Source organism: Vicugna pacos, chromosome 12 (genome assembly GCF_048564905.1).
Source record: "Vicugna pacos chromosome 12, VicPac4, whole genome shotgun sequence".
Lineage (NCBI taxonomy): Eukaryota > Metazoa > Chordata > Mammalia > Artiodactyla > Camelidae > Vicugna > Vicugna pacos.
The window spans coordinates 49,865,349-49,887,295 of NC_132998.1; the positions used below are offsets into that span (position 1 = coordinate 49,865,349).

At 34.6% G+C, this 21,947-nt stretch overlaps 1 protein-coding gene and 1 non-coding gene across 8 annotated transcripts in view; both read left to right on the plus strand.

Annotated features, from left to right (window-relative positions):
* The window catches only part of KCNC2 (potassium voltage-gated channel subfamily C member 2), a 174,855-nt gene that overhangs the window by 19,803 nt on the left and 133,105 nt on the right, over positions 1-21,947 (plus strand). The gene's annotated exons all lie outside the window — the stretch shown is intronic.
* TRNAP-GGG (transfer RNA proline (anticodon GGG)) lies at positions 12,048-12,120 on the plus strand. The gene has a single exon. It is a non-coding gene; the product is annotated as a tRNA-Pro (tRNA).

The window sequence follows — 21,947 nt, forward strand, 5'->3', positions numbered from 1 at the left end:
ATTTTGAAATAACTTAATTTTCAGCAAAGGGAGATAAGATATATATATATAAATTATGGCAATTCATATAATGGAATATTACTGTGGTGTGAAAACAATGTTTAAAAAAAGTCTTAGTAATATCAAAAAAATACTTGTAAAATGTTATCATAGTAGGTTTAAATTTTACTTATTTGATATAGTATTAGTAATTTAAATAAATATATGGTGAATAATTCCTGACAACTAGTAAAAAGTAATTTATATAACTGAATTATAGAGATTTGAAATCATTTACTTTTTCATCCTAAAAAATTATGTATTTCTAAGTTTTGTCCAGTGGTCATTTGTTAACTTTATAAAAAATATGAGTGTACCAATTTTAAAAAGCATGTTTCTAAGGTATAGCAGGGTGTGCAAATGAAGCTCTTAGCAATGAAGATGTAGCAGGTCAGGAATTCTGTAAGTCTTTCTGCTTTAAAGGAATTCATAAAATTATCAAAAATCTCACCTCAAATGTCTAAACTCTAATGCACACCGCAAGAGAAATTATCAGTGAGAAAAGTTAAGTACCCAGTTTAATTTTTATGTATTTATTGGTAAGATAAACTTACTGAGCTTCATGCCTACCGAGTGCTACTGGTGCTGGAGATGATCTCTAGGTTGGGGAGTGATAGAGTCTAACTGGAGTCTGGAGATGCAACAAACAGGTCAACAGACAATTCATGAGAGATGTACACAGACTGTCTGAGGAACCCATAGAATGAGCATCTAACTCAAACTTAAAAATTAGGAGAGATTTCCTTGAGGAGGCCACGCTGAGTCAAATGACATGTTCAGTGTAGGCAGGAAAAGAGTCAGAAGAAAGATGTTCCTGGAAGAGGGGGCAACACTGGGAATGCCTCAGGTATGAGGGCGCCCCCTGCCCCAAGTCAGTCATTTTGGCTTGAGAAGAGTACAGAGGTGCAGAAGGAGTAGTGAGGAAGAGCCCAGTGTTTTCTTCAGAATGTTCTAGAAGAATTCTCAAAGGTGCCTAAAGAAAATTTCCAAAAGCCTAGGATTTGTACTCTTTTATACTATGATTTCACTGATACACCTCTATTTTCTTTATTGGCATTACAATGAGATTGAAATTAATAACTAAAGTAACATTTGTAGGCGACTGTGATAATAATTTATTTAGTGGACAGCAGATTTTATACCTTTCTGTTTTCAGAAATACATACAGATTGAATAAGTATACAAATGAATAAATCACATAAACTTAGTTGCATGTGTTACCATTGTGCCAGTCCAAGGATGTCTCATAACTCCTTCCTCTACTATCTGATTAAATATGGCACCTGTTACCATTCCTATAAAGGGTTACACATTAAGTCTTTTTTGTAACTCCTGATTAGTCTGTTTCTTCTATGAGAAAATTCAACAGATCTTATATCATTTCAGATGTAGAATCTACTCTGACCATATGTTCTCCGTATCCTCGCAGCTTTGCACCTCTGCCCCCTTCAAAACAGCTTGCATTCACATGTCTATTAATGAATATTTACATTCTAAAAATTTTCCATGAGAATGTTGCCTGTCATGGCCATGCTCAGCCTTGATTCTGAAAAAAGAGGATTGGGCATGGAACCACCACAAGTATTTCAACTCTGTTCTGTCTCTGAGGATTCACAGATCATTTCACAAGCAGACACTTAAGTACATGAGTGGCTCTTCAATTAATGCATCATACAGGACTAGATGAATATTTTGAATATAATCTTTCCCAGGTGCTGTGAGATAATTAAAAGAGATACTGTGCCTGGTGACCCTGACATTTCCTAATTTCAGGAAGGAAATACAGTTTGGCAGCACATTGTATCAGGCAGCGTAAGGGAGTGAAAAGAAGGGCCTGGCAGAGTTAGATCTGGGTTTGCACACCTGCTCTGCCAATTAAGTAACTGACTTCCAGGAAGTTACCGCTCTTTCCTTGCTGAAAAAGGGGATGCGGTAAGGGTTAAGTGAGAAAAATATATAAATTGACTTCACATAGAAAGTACTTATCTAATGGTTAATATTATTATTAGCAATTAAATCCAGTGCTATTAACCTAGGTTTCTTTAGCCTAGTCAATCGACATTTACGGAGACTCCCAACCAGATGATTAAGTTGGCACTGGTAAGTATCTGCTATTGAATATTACCAAAAAATGTTCAGATTTATTTATTTTTGTGTTTCTTCAAAATAGAAGACTCTGTGTTAATGGGGCTACACAAGTTACTATACCAATCCTTGTCGAATTTGCATCTAGAAACTATGAACCTATTATTACAATCAAATCAAAATGTAATAATAGTGGGTATACAGGGAACATATAGAGGATGGACCTAACCAAGCCAAGGTGTTCTGAGAAAACCTACAGGAATTAAAGTTTATAGAGATTCTTTTTGAAAATTTGAAGTATAGTTAATTCACAATGCTGTGCTGGTTTCAGGTGTCCAGCAAAGTGATTGTTATACATACTATACATTCTTTTTCATTTTCGATTATTACAGGATATTGAATGTAGGTCCCTGTGCATAGGGAACTTAGGTCCTTGCTGTTTGTCTATTTTATATATAGTAGTGTGTTTATGTTACTCCCAAACTCCTAATTTATTCCTCTCCCCTCCTCTCGCCTTCCCCTTTGGTAACCGTCAGTTTGTTTTCTATATCTGCACGTCTATTTCTGTTTTGTAAGTAAGTTCATTTGTATCATTTATTTTTTAGATTCCACATGTAAGTGATATCATACGATATTTGTCTTTCTCTGTCTGACATGAAGTTTATATAGATTCTTGAAGGAAGAGTGTGGATTAGGAGAAGGGGGTATGAACAGGAAATGTGTGTGAGCTGCGAGAGGAATGGTGCCAGGTGGACGAGGGGTGAGAGTGGTACCCTTGAGGGAGCTGGGTAAGGCTGGAGCTCAGAGAATCTGGTGAGGGGAGAGTGGACAGAGAGGGTGGCCAGTTGCAAAGGCAGATGGAGACTGTGGAGAGTCCGGTGAGCCACGTAAAGGACTTTGAACTTATCCCAAGAGCAATGAGACTTTAGTGAAGGATTTGCTGCAAGTGAGTGACAGTATCCATTTTAAGTTTCGGAGGTATCATTGCTACAGTTTGGAGGATGGATAAAAGAGCAAGGGCAAGAATGGAAGGAGAACAACCAGTGAAGGAAGCGTTACGCTAATCTAGGCAAGATTTTTCTGTGTCAGCATCTTAGTGTCCTTCCCCTCGTGGCGAACTGTCATGAGGTTTTTGCCTATATGGAAGTGTACACAGTGAACAGCACACCTGAACGACTACAGGTTTCTTAAAAACAAAACAACTTTTTACTGGACAATCTGGAATTTACTCTTTATATTTTTTTTAACTGGGAAAACTAATAGCAGCTTCACTTTTCTTTGATCAGTAAAATATTTTATTCAGTTTACTTTCAAATTCCAGAGTAAAACCAATTTCTGTTATTAAAGTTATGGGCCCATCTCAGGGGGAGATGACATTTCATATTCTTACATACTTTAATGGTGAGGAGACGGGGATATTATTCAGTTGGACTTGAAAAGAAGCATAATGCTCATGTTAAAATTCTTAACATATGTAGATAATATTTCAAAGACACATCAAAGCCTTACAGAAATTTCAAATGTAGCTTGCTTTTCTCTCTACGGTCTTGTCATTTCCTGGTCTTTCCAGTAACTGATTATTTTATTCCTAAATTTGACCGATAATTTCGGTGCATTGGCAGGGTAGTTTTTGTATTTTTTAAAAATTTTCTGAAAAGGAAGTTTAAATATTTTTACTATGGTAGATATCTGCTATTTAATAGGCAATAATTTGTTTTAGAAATGATCATGGTTATAGAAGCTCCTGCTTGCTTCTCACAAAGGATTTGTCGAATTCAAGCTTGAGGTCTCTGTATGAGCAGTCTGTTTGTGGGGAATATTTGAGCTGAGGGCACCAAAATCTCTGCATCATGTTACATTGTTATGATGCCAGAAAACTTCTGGTAGTGGAGTCACTCCTTTCAGTTGATGCATTGTGGTTTTTCAATGTCTCTGTTGACATGTAAATGTGTTTCCTGGGAGGGATAACCTTGTTGGGCTCTTTTCAGCCACAGACACTACCATAAATTAGTGATCAGGTCGCTAATTGCTCCATCAGTGAGGGTTCTGAAAGATGTAAGAAGCCAAGAACAATGTGTTTTGGGATAGAAAGTCGGAATGATAATGTATTTATTTATTCTGTCCCTCCTGCTCTGCAGTTAGACATCTTGTGTCCCTAGCCCCCAGCACAGTGCCTGGCACAAAATAGCCCAAAATCTCTTGTCCCCGATTCTCAAATCCTGGGGGTGGGGGACAGAAATCTTTGGAAAAAGAACCTTTTTTTAGTAATTTTTTTTACTGATTTTCAGTAAAAGTCGTCCTGAAGTGAGGTGAGGCTATTTATAGTCTTTATTTATCCCACTTAGAGCGAATGTTTTGATTGCTGCAGAAATATTAATGTGCTTGATTATAGGGTGCTTCCCCAGGCCCTGCTGGAGGTGTTATATAACATGTGTTAAAGGTACTGTATTGCTTTTCTGCAATCGAAAAAAAAATTCAGAATTCTGAAATACATCTGGCCCTAAGGGTTTTGAGAAAGAGACTGAAGATCTTGGAAAGTACCACATATGCAATGCTTCCCACGAGTCAGGCAGGATATTGTGTGCTCACACATATCACTTTGTTAAAGCACGTGTGAGAGGCAGCTGATGCAGAATGCAAAGAAGAGGGATTTGAAAGCTAAACTACCTGGCTTGGAGTCTCAGCTCTACTGTTTAACCACCTACATGCTTTTGGGTGCTGTCCTTTTCCTCCTTTTACCTCTGTTTCTTGTCTGAAAATAGAGAGGACATTTCCTTAGTGGATTGTAGTGGGGATTAAATGATTTAAGAGATGCAAAGCACCCATGGCTATGGCTTCACAGAATTATTATCATTAAGCATTTTGACAGAACTGTGATATTGGCACAATGATCTGCATTTAATAGATGAAGAAACTGAGATCTGGTGAAGTTGAATAACTCGCCCGTGTGTACACAGCTGGAAAGCCATTGAGAATGGTTTGATTCCATATCTGTGATGTCATCAAGTCTGTGCTTTTCAGTGTTGTACTCTATTGCTTCTCTGCAGAAAAGGTGTTCTAATGAACTGCTTGGAATGAAAATACTGAGAAAATGAGAGGCTGCTTGGGGAAGGTGAGGTGGTAGGCACCCTAGTAAGGGGCCCTTGGCCACCGTGAAAGAGTGGATGCGTATATTTAAGGGAGGAGGCAGAAATCAAAGGCCGAGATAAAGTATTAAATATAACTCTTTCTACTCTACAGTATGGCTTAGGATTGGTCGTATCTGCTGTGGTGTAGATCTGCAGATATGTCCTGTAGCGGCAAAGAGAGACTGGAAAAAGGATGATTGGAAAAGTGAAAAAATATTATTTTAGAAGTAGGGAAGCACTTTATTTTATGACCAGAGTTAATTATTCTTATAAAAAGGACAAGGGATTATTATTATTATTTTTAATTTTAATTAGGCCATCTGTCTTCACCCCTGAGATCACAGCTCAGTTGCATTTTAAATGAATTGAACTTTGAATTTTGCCTCCCATTTCCATGGGAATCCTGGAAATAAATCCATCAAGTTCCTTGCTTTACCCTGAGGACCATTATTGTCAATCCTGAAAACCGTCCACTAAGGCTGTCTTTTCAAGTATTTATTTTGAAGCATTGTACTTGACATGTTAGAAGAACAAAAAGTATGCAACTGTGTGTGAGTAAATCAGAAAATTGTGAAGAAATTGGTGTTTTTGAAAAGGCATGAATTATCCAAAACACTATGAAAGACATTGACAATTACCAAAAATTACACCAAGAATGATTTGAACCTGTCTAGTTTTATAACGTATTCTAAATCTTCAAAGAATGATAATTTTCACAGTATATAATTTATTTCAGAGCATTGGAAGAGATTTTATAAAAAGATATCAAGTAAGTTTATGAAACTCTTGTTTTAAATCTGATGGAGTAACCCTTATAGCAAACTCACCTACAAATATAGAATGCAAAATTACTAACTGAAATTCTTGCAAATTGAATTTAAATATATATTAAAATATTGATCTACCATAATCAGGTAGTAGTTATTTTAGGCATTAGAGTGGTAACTTAATATTATGAAATACATGTTAAAACGAATCACATCAAAACATAAAATAAGAAATAATAAACAGTTTGCATGACTTGAAATCAAAGGAAATAACAAAACTTAATTGGGAAAGAGTGTTTAACAATAAATTGCACACACCATATTTATTAGTTTTCTTTATGCCAAGGAATAATTTGTGATGATATCGAACTAGTTTATAAACAGACCTAATATGTAATAAAAGAGGTTTCGTATTGTTAGAAATTAACAGCACCCATTCAACAACATGGAGACTTACATGCATAAATTAACCGAAATACATCAGTAGGTCTGGGGAAAAAAAAATCACGTTGACTTTTAAGTCTTTTTTCTCATAGAATTGGAACTGATATCCAATCATGTGGATTTTTTTTTTTAATTGTAAGTTTCTTCTTGTCCTCTGATTTAAGGGACTTTTCTTGAACTATTTGTCAGATTTACTTCTTATGTATTTTAACCAATGAGAAAAATAAATCTAAGATTGATAAAAATGATAAATGGTCTTTTTTCTAAGGACAATTGATTTTCACTTTTTAAAAATTAATTGCCCTCTGAATGTTTATAGACAAGTCAAGCACTGTATCATTTCCTGCAGAAAGCTTGATTTTTACCAGTGCTCTGGTTCAACCTTAGAATTGAACTATTTAATCTTATAATAGTGTATGCACCAAATACTGTTGGAACCTGTGGGTGAAATTCTTTAGAATGATGTGATTTAATTCTTACTCCTTCATTATCATTGTTCCTTTAGTATATTTCTGTTTTTCATAGTTAGTCTTAAAAGTGAGATTTCCTTCTGGTTTGTTTTCTATAAGGATGAAACATTTAAGCCCAAAGATAAAATATGCACAGGGTGGTTATTATCTGATCTGTTAGTTCATTGGTCTCAGAACCTTACTATTCATGATTTTTTTTCCTTTTCTGAACAAGGGCTGAAATGCTTGCACCTTTATGAAATGGTAGTGATACTAACTGTATAATATAATTATTGTTAAAAATAAGCAGGATGGATATGTTCCTTAACTCCAAATTACTTGCTTCATGCTGGCAGTTTGGATCCTTCTGTATCAAAGGCAGAAGTATTTTGTGCTATACTATCTTATTTTTCTTCACTACAGTTTTGTGACCTCCTTTTCTGATGGTGGTGAATTTTTGTTATTGTTATTGTTTTGTTTGACTACCTTCCCATTTGAGGGCTGCACGGCTCTGAATAAGTTGCATGTTTACAAAGTTGGTAAGCTGCGAAACCAATTTCTAAACTCGGAGTTTTTACTCCAAATCTAGGGTACTTTTTACTTTACAGTGAAGTCTTTAAAAAGGTTTTTTAACAGTTAATAAAATGCAATTTCAAGAAATGAACTTTCCACATTGCCTTCACCAACATAACTCTGCTAAATGAATTTGATGTCGATTACATAAAGAGCTTCAGGAAGCATTTTTGCCGGCCCTGTGAATCAGTTTTTCAGTTTAATTCCTACCTACCACCTGATTTCTTTTTGGAAAGGCCAATTTCTAGGGAGAGCTAGTAGACCTACGCATCCATGCTGATTTGTGTGGTTCGGTAGAACTGCGTCACTAAGCTTAGACGTAGGTTGTGATGAAAGACAGAGAGTGTCTTGACTACTTCATTAGTATTTCTTGTTGAGCCGTGCCTTCAGTGTGTTCCTTGGGATAATTATATTACAAAAGTTGAGAGGATTAACCAATATTCTCATTCAGTACTGCACATTCCGGAAGACATGGCATTGTCACTAGATTCTTGGACAAGGTTTTTAGTCTGTCGGGATATCACCTTTAGTGTGTTAATACATAAGACAAGAACATTGTTGTTTACCTCTGTTCCCCACTTTCTTCCTTCATAAAATAATTCTGATTTTGTTTAGGTAGACACTAGTTTCTGTATCCAGCTATATGTTTCAGGTGATGCTGACCCCAACCCTGATACATTGGTAGGTGGGAACTTAATTTTCCTTCTAATCTCAAGATGAGAATTTAATTTTCCTTCTCTGTAGACATCATATCTGGATGTGATGACAAACTATGGTTTGATGGTCGAGGAAATGAACACAAGGGATCTTAGAGCAGAAAAATTGAATGAATCTGGCCATTTAATGATCTAAGTAAGCTGCTGAGTGAGCCAGCATTCAAGCCTCTATATCCTCTGGTTTTCATAAAACTTAAGATGAATTTTCTGATGTTTTAAATCAGTTTTAGTCAGTATTCTTTGTTGATTGCAGCTGAAAGCATCTTAGTTTATGCAATTCCCAAATTTCCTTTTACTTTAATGATTCTTTAAAAATATGTGTTATATATTATAATTATTGAGATTGCACAGTAAGCTTATAGAATTAAAAGCACATTTCCTGAACCCTGTGTATATTCATGGAATAACGTTACTTTTTCCTGGTGTTTATTCACTGTTCTTTTTGTCAGGATGTAGGGGAATAGGTCAGATTTTATTACATAGTCTAATATAAGTTTATTAAATCTTCCTCCTTAATTTTTACTTCATCCTTTAGCAACTTTTCCTGAAAAATAGTTCTTGTTTTTTTATGTTTTCATGTTAAAACTTGATTATAATATTTACAATACAAAATAATAAAAGCATTTCAACTATAATTCCATTGCTTTATATTATGGGCTGAATTGTAGCCCTCCAAATTTTACGTGTTGAGGCCCTAACCCTCAGTACCTCATAATGTGACATATTAAAGATAGGGACTTTAAAGAAGAAAATAAGTTAAAATGAGTCATTAGGGTGGGGCTTAATCCAATTTGAGTGGTGTCCTTATAAGAAGAGGAGATTAGGACCCAGAGAGAGACACTGAGGATAAAAATGACCATGTGAGGACACAACAACAAGGTGACCATCTCCTTGTCAAGAAGAGAGGTCATGGAAGAAACCAAACCTTGTCAACTCTTTGATCTCCAGAATTGTAACAAGATTAATTTCTGTTGTTAAAGTCACCTAGTCTGTTGTATTTTGTTACAGCAGCTGTAGCAAACTACTACACTCTAAAACAAGTGCTTTCATTTCTTTCTGTTCTCCATGTGCAGAGTGGAAGCACAGAGTATAATAGTTTGAAGCATTGTTTTACTTCACTTTCTTAAGACTTTCATATTGTTGGAGTCTTCTTTATATTTTTTGATGAAACATGATCTTCCATCAATATGTTTCTTTTTTATTATTATACATTAAATTATTGAGAACATTATTGAGGCATTAGTGGTAAGAATATATTTGAAAGTACACGTATTTTTTTCTCTTTGAATTTTTGTGACAAACTCTCAGGACTTAGGTTGGTCACAAATATTTTTAACGTCCTTTAATAAGAATTGCTAAATTAATACACAAAGAGAGTATATAAATTCACAATATTATTTGAAATCAATCATTCTACCTGTTTCTAATGTTGAAGTGGTAAGGATTCATTGTTAACTGAAGTAGGGGAAGACATAGTTCAATCAGATCAATAGATCACTCTTACTGTAATTAGGAAAATGGGTTTATAGAAATGAAAGCAAGCGTGGCAGTAGGGAGGTAGGAGGCTCCACTAGTGATTAATTCAATTAAGGCAACGCTAGTAAATATGAAAAAGGGACTTGGATTTGATATGTGTTAAGAACATAATTTCAACACAATGTCAAAACGATTATGTATAGAGGGTAAAAGAGAAAGAGTCAGATAACTCCCAGGTTTTGGTCTCAGTGACAGGTATCATTAATTGAGATTGAGATTATAAGATAAAGATGATAAATACATTTTAGGTGTGTTGAATTGATGTGTTTGTGGGACATGCAGATGTATGGGTCCGTCAGGTACTTGAATATATGCCTGAAACTTAGTGAGAGGAAGGCCTGGGATATATTAGAGGGCCCAAAGGCAAGCATATTGACTAATGAGAATAGTACCCCAAGTACAGAACCCTGGAAGGTGGCAAAATGTAAAGAGTGGGCAGGGAAGAAGTCACACAGTAGCTTGATCAATAATGGTCATGGAGGTAAGATGTCATCATCTAGGACAGGGCCAGCCATCAAACTAAGGAAGTAAAACATTTATAAAAGATTCAAGTAAAGGCCAGCATACCATGTACAGTCTACAGCTCCAATAATATAAATCCTGAAGAATGCCTATCCGATTTATCAACATGGTGATAATTGATGACTTTTGGATGAGCAGTTTCTGTGTGGGAAGTTTCCATATTCCAGTGGGATGAGAGGAAATAGTAAAGTCTAGTATAAAATATTCTTTCAAGAAGATTGTCTAAGAAAGGAAAGTGAAACGTAGGGTTTTGGTAAGAAAGAATTGCAGATTCAGAGAACTGGATTTGGATTCAAGGGAAGATACTGTTTGAGGCTGGATGTGACTTGAACATATTCAGAGCCAGGAGACATCAAGAAATTGAAAAAAAGGAAAATAAATAGATTTTGAAATGAGTCAAGGAAAAGGCAGAAAATGAAATAACTCACAGTAGACTCTTAATATTTCCTAAATGAATAAACAAATAGATATAGGTGAAAGGATTAATGAATAGCACAAGAATCAGTCATCCTCTGAGAATAAAGATAATTGCACAATATTAGATTTAATTGTAGAGAAAATTCTAAATGGGTCAGGAGATAAGCCAGTTTATGTCTGAGGTTTTGATGATAAAGTAGGAGGTAAGAAGTTGGACAGGACATTTGAAAGGGTGTTAAAGGCTTGTAACATACGTTAAATTACTGAGAAGATGAGAACTTATCAGGAGGAAAGATTGCTATATAATTGTAATATTATTTGGACTTGAAGAGTTTTCTCAATGAAGAGAGATGAGTGTGGGCAAATCTCTTGATTCTCATCTTCCTCACATAAGGTGATGGCTAATGCGCATTGCCATGGAGTGTGGTGCATTGTGTTCTTTTTCTTTGGTGTATAGTGTTTCTAATTTTTGTATTTTTTTAATGAGGGATTTGAATTGGAGGCTGCAAAGAGTGTGAATCAGGAACAATTTATCTGATTTTTATAAATTGTGGCAAAATATGCATGATGTAAAATTTACCATTTTAATAATTTTTGAGTGTACAGTTTTATGGCATTAATTAAGTTCACATTGTTGTGCAGCTGTCCATCTCTAGAACATTTGCATCTTCCCCCACTGAACACTAACTCCCACCCTATCTTCCCACACCCTTGGCAACCACCATTCTACTTTCTGTCTTGGTGAATTTGGCTACTCTAGGAATCTCATATAAGAGGAATAATACAATGTTTGTTCTTTTATGACTGGCTTATTTCACTTAACATAATATCCCAAGTTTCATTCATGTTTTGGAAAAATGTCGACTCAGGTCTTTTTGCCTATTTTTTGACCAAATGGTTTTCGTTGTTGTTATTGACTTAAAGGAGTTCTTATATATTCTAGATAATCATTCCCATATCAGATAAATGATTTGAAAACATTTTCTTTCATTCTTGGGTTGTCTTTTCACTCCGTTGATAATATCCTTTGATACACAAAAGTTTTTAATTTTGATGAAGTCCAGTGTGTCTGTTTTTTCTTTTGTTTATTGTGATTTTGGTGTCGTATCTAAGAAATTATTGCCATATTCAACATCATGATGCTTTTCTTCTGTATTTTCTTCTAAGACTTCTACAGTATTTTATCTGTTCTAATGATAAATTATCACATGAATTACTTTTTAATAGTATAAATAAGAAAATATAATGGCTAAAATGAAACTGTAGTAACTAATATCTAAAATTAAACTATTAAAAAATGAAAGTAACATATCTCGTGGAAAAACTTCCCTACTTAGTGAAAATTAGTCTACAATAAAACTGCCCCTGGGAGGAGGGTATAGATCAGTGGTAGGGTGCGTGCTTGGGATGCACAAGGTCCTGGGTTCAATCCCCAGTACCTCCGTTAAAAATAAATAAGTAAACCTAATTACCTTCACCCCACTTCCCCTGCAAAACACATACACATTAAATTAAAGCTACTCTTATAGTCTTGAGATAATGCAAACAGTTTGCTAAAGATTGACATGGGATAGGGATGAGCAAAGTTGATTGAAATGTGGTCTGCTAAGAGGCAGTACATTATGGAATTTAAAGGGTGATTAGAATAAAGTAGGAGTCACCCGTAAGGATTAAAAATTCAAACTTACAGTAAAATATTTTATTGCTATTTGCATTCCAGTCACATGAGTTTTAAACTGCAGTTATCTTGAAAATTTTTCTATAGTTCTCTCCTTATCCAATTGATTGCTAATTATAAAATTCTTATCTTACTCTCTCTCACATATATATTCTTCCCATTCCCACAACTTCTGCCCTTTTGATATTATAGAAATAGCTCATAATGAACCTCCTGCCTCTCCTGCATGGATGATTTGTGGGAAGATTATGGCATTGTAGGAGAGTTGGAACATGTATTTTTCCTTTAAAAAATTTGGTATTAGATGTTTTTAAAATATTATTGAAAGAGATATTTTGGAAAAATAATTATAGCTTTATTGAATTTCCTTACAGTTATTTTATGGTTTAGTTTTTTAATTATTTATTTGGGGAGTGCCAATTCCTCTTGCACTCTGTTGTGAAGGTAATCTTACTAAAGCAAAACTCAGATACTTACTGACGTCAAGCCATCCAAGGCTGTCCTTGTTTTCACAATACTTTGCATTCATTCTTTTTAAAATATTGAGTACCTTCTGTGTGCAAGTTGCTATTTTGGGCACTGGAGATGAAGTAATGAACAAAGCAGACACAGACTTTACCCTTGTGGATTTTACATTTTATTAGGGGAGCAGGCAGAAAATAAATGAATAATTAAACAGTGTGTATTATATGGTGGTAAAAGTATGGAGAAAAATATTTGATGAGATGAAGGCTGCAGTGTCATAGCTGTGGGGAAAGGCTTCAGTGGAAAGGAAGTATTTGAGCGGGGGCCTGAGGAAGTAAGGTAGGAGGCAGCGTGAAAGAGTAGGGGAAAGTGTGTTCAGGTGGAGACAGGAGCAAGCGCAAAGGTTCCATGCTGGAAGTGCACCTGGTGCGTGTAAGGAGCATCAGGGAGCCCATCTGGCCAGTGCCCGGTGGGAGGGGAGATGAGGCAAATGAAGTCAGGGAGTTTACAGAGGGTGTGAGGGCCCGTAGGTTATTATAAGGACTTCAACTCTACCCTGAGTCAGAAACCATTGACACGTTTTGAGCAGAAGCGCGACATGACCTGGTTTCTGGCTTCTGTTGATTACTGTGGCCACTATGTTGAAACACCTTGTAGGAGTGGGACAAGAGCTAAGTCAGGGTTAGGTGGTTATTGTAAAAATATAGGCAAGACAAGATGGCTTTCAGCAGAGAGGATGTTATAGCAGTGAGCTATAGCCCCGCCTACCTATCTTGTCCCATTGCAGCCCAGAGGAGAGGAAGGCTGGTGTGGATGACAGTGCTTAGGGCAAGCCTGTAGCATAATGAGAGTAATATGGAGAATGAAGCCCTAGGAAACAGCGAACTGTGAGGGTAGCTGCCATTCCAGGCACATGGTGTTAAAGTCAGACTTCCTGATCTTTGAACATTCTTCCTTACTTTTTGGCCTTTGACCCTTTCCCTGAGCATTTGCTTATCTTTCCTACATGTCAAAAGTATTGTTAAAGATTTAAAGTTCATCTCAGACACCACAGATTTCATAGATAGGGTTGTCAAGTTTAGCAACATAGGAGGTCCAATTAAATTTGAATTTCAGATAAACAATGAATAATTTTTTAGAATAACTATGTCCCAAATACTGCACAGTACATAGGTATACTATTTTTTCATTGTTTATTAAAATTCAGATTTCTCTGAGAGTCCTAAATTTTATCTGGCAGCCCATTCATAAACTGAATTTGAATGCTTTAATTAGGTGTCATTTCAGTCAGGATGGGCTATGTTATGCTGCAGTAAAGTGAAACCCCAAAGTCTTAGAGACTTTAAACCTGCTCATACTACATGTACTCTGTGGGGCAGCAGAGAAGACTTCTTAATTGTAGCTCTGCAGAGACTGCCATTTCAAAGCTGCTTCTCACTATGCCAGAGGGGAAAAAAGAGAGCCTTGCAGACTCTCACATTAGCAATTAAATGTTTTGGCCTGGAAGTAACAAACATAACCACTGCTTGCAACTCACTGGCCAGAAATAGTCCTTTGGGCCCATCACCTAAAGAGGAACCAGAGTTCAGTTCTGCATGCCCTGAGAAAGAGGGGACTGGAACTATGTAGAGAAAAGCACCAATGATGTAATCCCTAAATACAGTTCTCCATAGGCGTAATCTGCCCTTCCTTGAGCCACTGAGGAGTTGATTTATAATTCCCTGATGATATTTATCTTTAACTTGTAGTTCAGCCATCTTCTTCTTATTTAATCCTCTTGGGATAAGAAATTATCTGAGAGTCAGATCCTAGAATTTTATTGACAGAGACTAGAACTTCAATTCATGTATGTTGAATTGGTCCTACATTTCCTGCCTCACTCACCTTCCTGTAGGCCCAGCCCTGTGTGAAGGCGATGTGATGTCATCTGAATGTTGCTGTTGAGGGGTCCACGGTTGTAGTCTTCGCTGGTCTTTCAGGTACACAGGCTCCCCACTCCTCATTCGCCTGGCTGTCCCCTCTTGCTGTTTTCCTGGAGGTTCTGAATGGCAGGCAGGAAGCAGATCCCTCTGCTTCTGGACACTGCAGATTCTCTGCTCTTTGCACCTCTTTTTATTGCTATCTGCAGCTTGGAGGAATTAATCTGGTATTCATTTCTTTCTCTTAGCCTTTTCCTTCTTTGCTATCCTTTCAATCAGGTCAGATAAACAGATGTTCACACAGATTAAGTGCATGTGTACAAAACTCAGTTAATTCAATAAAGCATTTAGGAAAATACATTGACTACTCAAATGAGAGACTTCTTCCTGAATCCATTTGGGATCATGAACCAAATTTTGGTGGATTTCAGCCAGGAATAGACTTCATTTCCTAATTTCATCATTTTTCAACTGAGAAGACACATTCCAATAAATACCAAGAATTGGGGAATGGAAGAAATTTTGAGATTCAGATTCCAGCTGAAGACTGGATCTAAATGACTACTTTTCTATCTGAAAGGAGTGGCTCAGAGCCAACACTTGTACTATATCAAGGAAAATTTATTTGTGTCTCAGTAAGAGACATTTTCAGACTAAACGACAGTCCTGCAAAGTTTCCATTTCTCTTGTGGTGAGAAGGAGGCAAGATAAGTTTTTGCTGTGCTCTATTTTATATTCACGAAGGAAATCTGTGTGCCATAGAGAACATGAAAAGTGATTAACATGGTCATCCAGTTACCATGTTTCAGAACACCTGAAAAATTAGTTTTATAAATCCACACCCGTTTTGTGACAGTTTAGCCATCTGTTTAATAATATTTAAGAATTCTGATCAAACTTAACTAATGATCTAGAATATTCAAGTGTGCTTTTGTTTTGATAACCTACCTAAATTATGGAACCAGGCTGGAAAAATGTTAGAGCTATGAGGAAGAATAATATTTAACTCAGATTCAATTGAAATCTGTATTAAAGAAATTACTGTCTTTAAAATGAATTTTTTTGTTGTTGTTGGAAGGGATTACATAGATACTAAAAATTAAAAAAATGAAAGTCAGAAGATGAGGAAATGAAAGCATCTTGAAACTAATTGTATTGGTTAAAATTCCTTCCAAACTAGTTTTTTACTTTGTTGTCCAGTGAAGAGGAAGTACAAATGAAGTATGATTAGTTGAGAACATTTTATATATATATATATATATATATATATATATATATATATATATCTTTTGATTTCACAAATTTTAGAGAGAATTTTTATTTTGCACCCTAAATGACACTATCTTATCACTAGTAATGGAACATTATTGAAGATCTTGTTATATCAATTTTGAGTAGTTTGTGCTATTTCATTAGATAAAATTCAGCTTGTTTTGTTAGAGTTGTTGCATTTTATATCTATTTTGTGAAAGTCAATTATTCATCCATTTATTCAAAAATGTTTTTATTCGGTGTTCACTGTGTGCCAGGCACTGTGCTAGGTGCTAGGTAGAGATTTACCTGGGAAAGACTCTCAGAGCCCAGACAAAAGCTTTATGCTTCACAGAGATTTTAATTACTGTGATTTATTTATGGTTTCTGGGTTTCAAAAATGGAGGTGACACACAAGTAAATGAATTGCCTGGTGGGAAGAGAACTTTGACAAAGAAATGTTTGCACTTTCCTTTTTGGCACCTGTCTCAACTAAAGATTGATGATTAAAAACATCTACCTGACTTTTGCAAAGGAAAGCCTTTCTGTTAGTCTTACTATTTGCATTATATTTTTGAGCAACTCTTTGCAAAGAATCACAGCTGTGGTTTAAACCAAATAAAAACATCTTTAAATGAAAATTGTGTAAACTTAGCTTCCAAAAATATTGAAACAGATTTTTAATATTTATTTTGGCTAAATTAAATATGTTTGAACAGATTTTAGTTTCTAGCCAATCATAGACTTGCAGATTATTTACAACCCCTAATGATTACAAAATTATTTGGGAATATGATTGATGAGGGAATAAACATCTTAAAAAATATTTGAGCAGTTCTCCTTCTGCTTATAATGATTTTAAATAGAAAATGAAGTTATCAAAATAAAAGAAACTTGAAAGGCTATCTTTATATTTGTGATTCTCCAAACAATTGTGTTTTGTTTGATTTTTACCAAGTTGTATCTTCCTAGTAAGTTTACGTAAAACATATTGTCTGTATGGAAACCATGCAATTGATAATTACAGAGCGTAGGAATTAGAACAACTTTCTGGGTCTGCAGCCTGGCACTACCACTTTCAACTTCCTTAGGACTTTGGACAATCAGCTTCTTTGACTCAGTTTTTTGTTTTGCGGACAGGGCTGATGATACATGTTTGCTCTTTTTTTGCTTTGAGAAAGGCCTGACTACAATAGCTGGCAAATAGACGGGTGCATAATAAGTAGTTCATTATTATTTCTTATAGACTGTATTTACTACATATACCTATTAGACTTCACATAGTAAATACTCAAAAGATATATAAAAGGCATTAAATAATTTTTTTCTCCAAGGCTTGATTGATTTTTCCCAACATAACCTTTCAGCTTTCTCAAATCATTCATTGAAAAAAAGAAAAGCTACAACATTCATTTTGTCTGTTACAGGAAGGTAAATGATGACCAGCAAGAAGAGATTAGATTTTTTTGGACATAGGAATTCCAGATCACTCAGATGTGGAGCTCCTTTTGGCAATCTCATATTATACATTTTTAACAAAGAGTTGTCATTCAAATATGGAAGATAAAATGTAGAGATTAAAGCAAAATTGGAAATGATGATTGAGGATTTAGGATAACTTTTTTATGCATTATAGATTAAAGACCATCAGGGTGTCAGAAAATCTTGAGATACTGTCATATACACAGCCGTGATTAAATTCTCTTATAAAATAGAACTTTTCTGAAAAGAAAGAGGATTTTGAAAATGAAAATAATAAAACATTTATCCAGTAGAACGTGTGATTTAATGACTCAATCTTTCTCAGTGGTACTTTTGAGAATATAGAAACAGCAAAAGCATAGAGCTGTAAACACAGTGCAGCAATTGTAACTCAGATTGGCGGGAGAAAGACCTCTTTGCTAAGACAACTCTAATTATCAACCTTTATTTATTTTTAATAACTTGTGTCTTTACGTGCGTTAACCTCAAGTTTAGTTTCTTTGTGCAATTTCCTCATTGTGTCATTTTAGTATTTATGATTTTCTTTTCATACGTTACATTTATAAATGGTTCCTAGCTTGTAATTATCATTATTTCTAAAGAGAAAAATGTGACTCATCAGTCACAATAAAAATAAAAAATTTTTATTTTATATTTTCAAGAAAAATGCTAGTTTTTAATTCATCAGCTTACTCTTTGTAGTATTTTCTAAATGAATTTTATTTTACAAATGAAAAAATTCAATAAATATTACATGCTTGTGGTTAAATAGAAACAAAAGGAGAACAAAATACAGGTAATAGAGTAAAAATTCACCCATAACCATATGCCTCCTGATAACCACCATTACTATTTAGATATACATTGTTTTATATTTTTCATATGTACACATGTACATGAATGCACATACCACACTGTTTTATTCTACAAAAATTAAATCATGTAATACAGTTTTGTTCTCTCTCTCTTTTTTACTGAACAACATACATAGACTGTCATTTCTGTCTGAATATAGATCTACATAGTAATTTTAATGATACATAATATTCCATAGGAGGCTACATTATTTATTTAACCTTTTTTGAACATTTAGGATATTTCTGAAAGGCAGTAATAGATGTATAATAGTTAAGAGCATGGTCCCTAGATCCAGACTTCTTCTGTTCAAGTGTCTGCTGTGTCACTAACGGATGAGTAATCTTGGGGAATGCTTTTTTCATCACTGTTGCTGCGTTTCCTCACAGGTTAAACAGAAATTGTAATAGTAATGATTTCAAGGTTGTTGTGAGGATTTAATGGATTAATGTTAAAAATCATAACATTTATAAAATTAAGATTAATGTTGGGCTGGAAAAGCAGAGTGAAATCTCATTGCTGGTGCAAAATAGTCCTTCTAGAGGAGAGGCCTGGAACAAACATTCTGCAGGGCTCAGCCTTAGACATTTAAATCAGAGATGCTTTGAATCATACAGAAAATGCAAAATACACCTGAGCCACCTGATCCAGTTCAGTTCCGTATTTTTTTTTTTTTAGCTCCTCAAACTATCTGCCTAACAGCAGAAAGGATAAATCTGCTCTGGGGAAAACTTCAGCCTATGTATTTTTTTTAACATACAATGTCTGATATATAAATGAAAACTTGAAAGACAAATGAAAAGGCAAGAAAATCAAGGGAAAAATAGGCAATAGATGCAGACACACAGAGAATTCATATGCTAGGACTGGCAGATAAGAACTCTAACTATAATGGACATATTAAACATGAAGAAAATATGAATTTAAAAAGATGAAATTTGAAGAATGGAGAATTTTATATAGACCTTCAAACTATCAGAGAGATTGAAGTGCATATTCTACTAATGCTTAAGTTAAGAACTCATTAGTTTGAGTTCACAGACTAGAGATGTCAGAACACAAGTTTAGTGAAATCAAGAGCCAGATCAATAAAAAACACAACTGGAACACAGGGGGAAGAAAGAATAAAAAGAAAAGAAAACTTAAGAGATATGTGGAGTGTAATAAATGGTGCAAACATTGGGAAACTGGAGTACTAGAAAGAGAAGAATGAATGAAAGAAACAGTATTTAAAATGATAGTGGCTGAGGGTTTTCCAGAACTGACAAAATTCAGGTTCAAGAAGTTCAGAGAACCCTAACTGGGAAAATGAAACACATCTAGGAACATAATATTAAAATTTCTGATAATTATAAATAAAAAGAAACTTTTGACAAATATTTGACTGGATTTATAACTATTAAGAAACAAGACTCAACTATATGCCAGGCACTGTTCTGTGTACTTGTATAGCATCTAAGAAGCCATTACCTAAACCAAAATCACAAGGATTTACTTCTATGTTTTCTTTTAAGTGTTTTATAGTTTCGCTCTTAAATTTAGGTCTGTTATCCATTTTTTTTGTTGTTGTTAATTTTCTCATAGGCTCCAAGTTAAAGAACTAACTTCTCTCATTGCATGTGAATATCCCAGCACCACATACTGAAAAGACAATTATTTTCACCATTGAATTGTATTAGCACCCTTGTCAAAAATTAATTGACTGTAAATTTAAGGGTTTAATTCTGGAATCTCAGTCTTATTTCATTGATCCATATTTGTATCCTTATGGTAATACTACACTGTCTTGATTACCATAGTTTTGTGGTAAATTTTGTAATTAACAAGTGTGAATCTTCCAACTTTTTTTTTTCTTAAAATTATTTTGGCTATCCTATTTTCCTGGAATTTCCTAATGAGTTTTAATATCAGCTTGTCATTATCTGCAAAAAAGGCAGCTGGCGTTTTGTTGAGTCTGTAGATCAACTGGGAAGTATTGCCATCTTAACAATATTGCCTTCTGATCCATGAATGTGGACTATCTTCTTGTTTATTTAGATGTTTTGAAGTTTCTTTTAAATGTATTTGTAATTATCAATGTACAAATCTTGCACTTCTTTTATTAAATTTGTTCCCAATTATTTTTGATGCTACTTTAAATGGAATTATCTCCTGAATTTTATTTTTGGTTTGTTCATTGCTGGTGTTTAGAAATGCAGTTGATTTTTACATGTTTATCTTGTATTCTGCAAATTTGCTGAAATTGTTTATGAGTTATAAATTTTTCAGTGGATTCTTTATTATCGTGATCATGTCATCTGCAAATACTTATTTTGTGATTCAAAAGCCTTTGATTTCTTTTTCGTGTATAATTTTTCTGGTTAGGACTTCCAGTACAGTGTTGAATAGAAGTGGCAAGAGTGTACATCCTCATCTTTTTCCTGGTACTAGATTCTTCCTGATCTTAGGCTTCTGCCATTAAGTATAAGGGGCATTTATACATACCCTTTATCAGGATGAGTAAGTTCCCTTCTATTCCTAGATTTTTTTTTTTACTATTTTTATCATGAAAGTGTTGAATTTTGTCCAGTGCTTTTTCCTGCATTGGTTAAGATGATTATGTGGGTTTTGTAATAATATAATTTATTACATTGATTAATTTGCAAATTTAATCTACTCTTGTATTGCTGGGATAAGTCCACCTGGTCATGATATATAATTCTTTTAAAATTTTATTCAATTCAGTTTATTGGTATTTTGTTAAGGAGGTTTTTTGGTCTATATTCATAAGTATTGTTATGCAGTTGTGCGTGTGTGTGTGTCTGTGTGTGCGCACGCGCGTTCGTGTGTGATATCTTTTTCTGGTTTTGGTATTAGGACAACAGTGGTATCACAGAATGGTCTAGAAAGTGTTCCCTTCTCTTCTATTTTTTGGAATAATTTGTGAGAGATTGGTATTAATTCTTTAAATGTTTGGTGGCATTCACTAGTGGAACGATGAAGGTTGGGTTTTTTGGTTTTTTTTTTGGTGGGGAAATAGTTTTTTAAATTACTACTTCAATTTCATTACTTGTTATAGTTCTACTTAGTCCACTGATAACATACAGGATAGATATTATAAATACTTCTAATCAGGCTTAAAGATAACAATGCAGATTTCCTTTTATTGGTTTCCCTTGAAATTTTTTATGAATGGGCCCTGTGGATTTGTAAGACATACTAGGAAACTGTACAGGATCACTATTTTGACCTGAACAAATGAGAATCACTAAGAAATGAAGTAGGAATTTAAGTATGTGTAGCAGTCATGACTTGGCCTAAGAATAATGGCTATAACTGCAGTAGTTTGGTGAATCTTCTGGTGGTGAAGTTAGGGAAGCACATAACTGAAAAAATTGACAGTTTCTTAAATGGACTTTCAAAGCATTAATGAATATTCAAAAAATTAATTCCCTTTAAAATAATTCATGCAGATGAAAATACTTTTGTTTCAATCATCTTTGATCTATGAAAAATGCAGACAAAACTCCAGGTGCCATACTATTGGCTATTCTCCTAGGTAAAAAATAGATTTAGGAGGGGAAATAAAACAGCAGTTGTTACAGGTCTGTGTTTAAGGAACTGTAACTTACTTACCCAGAG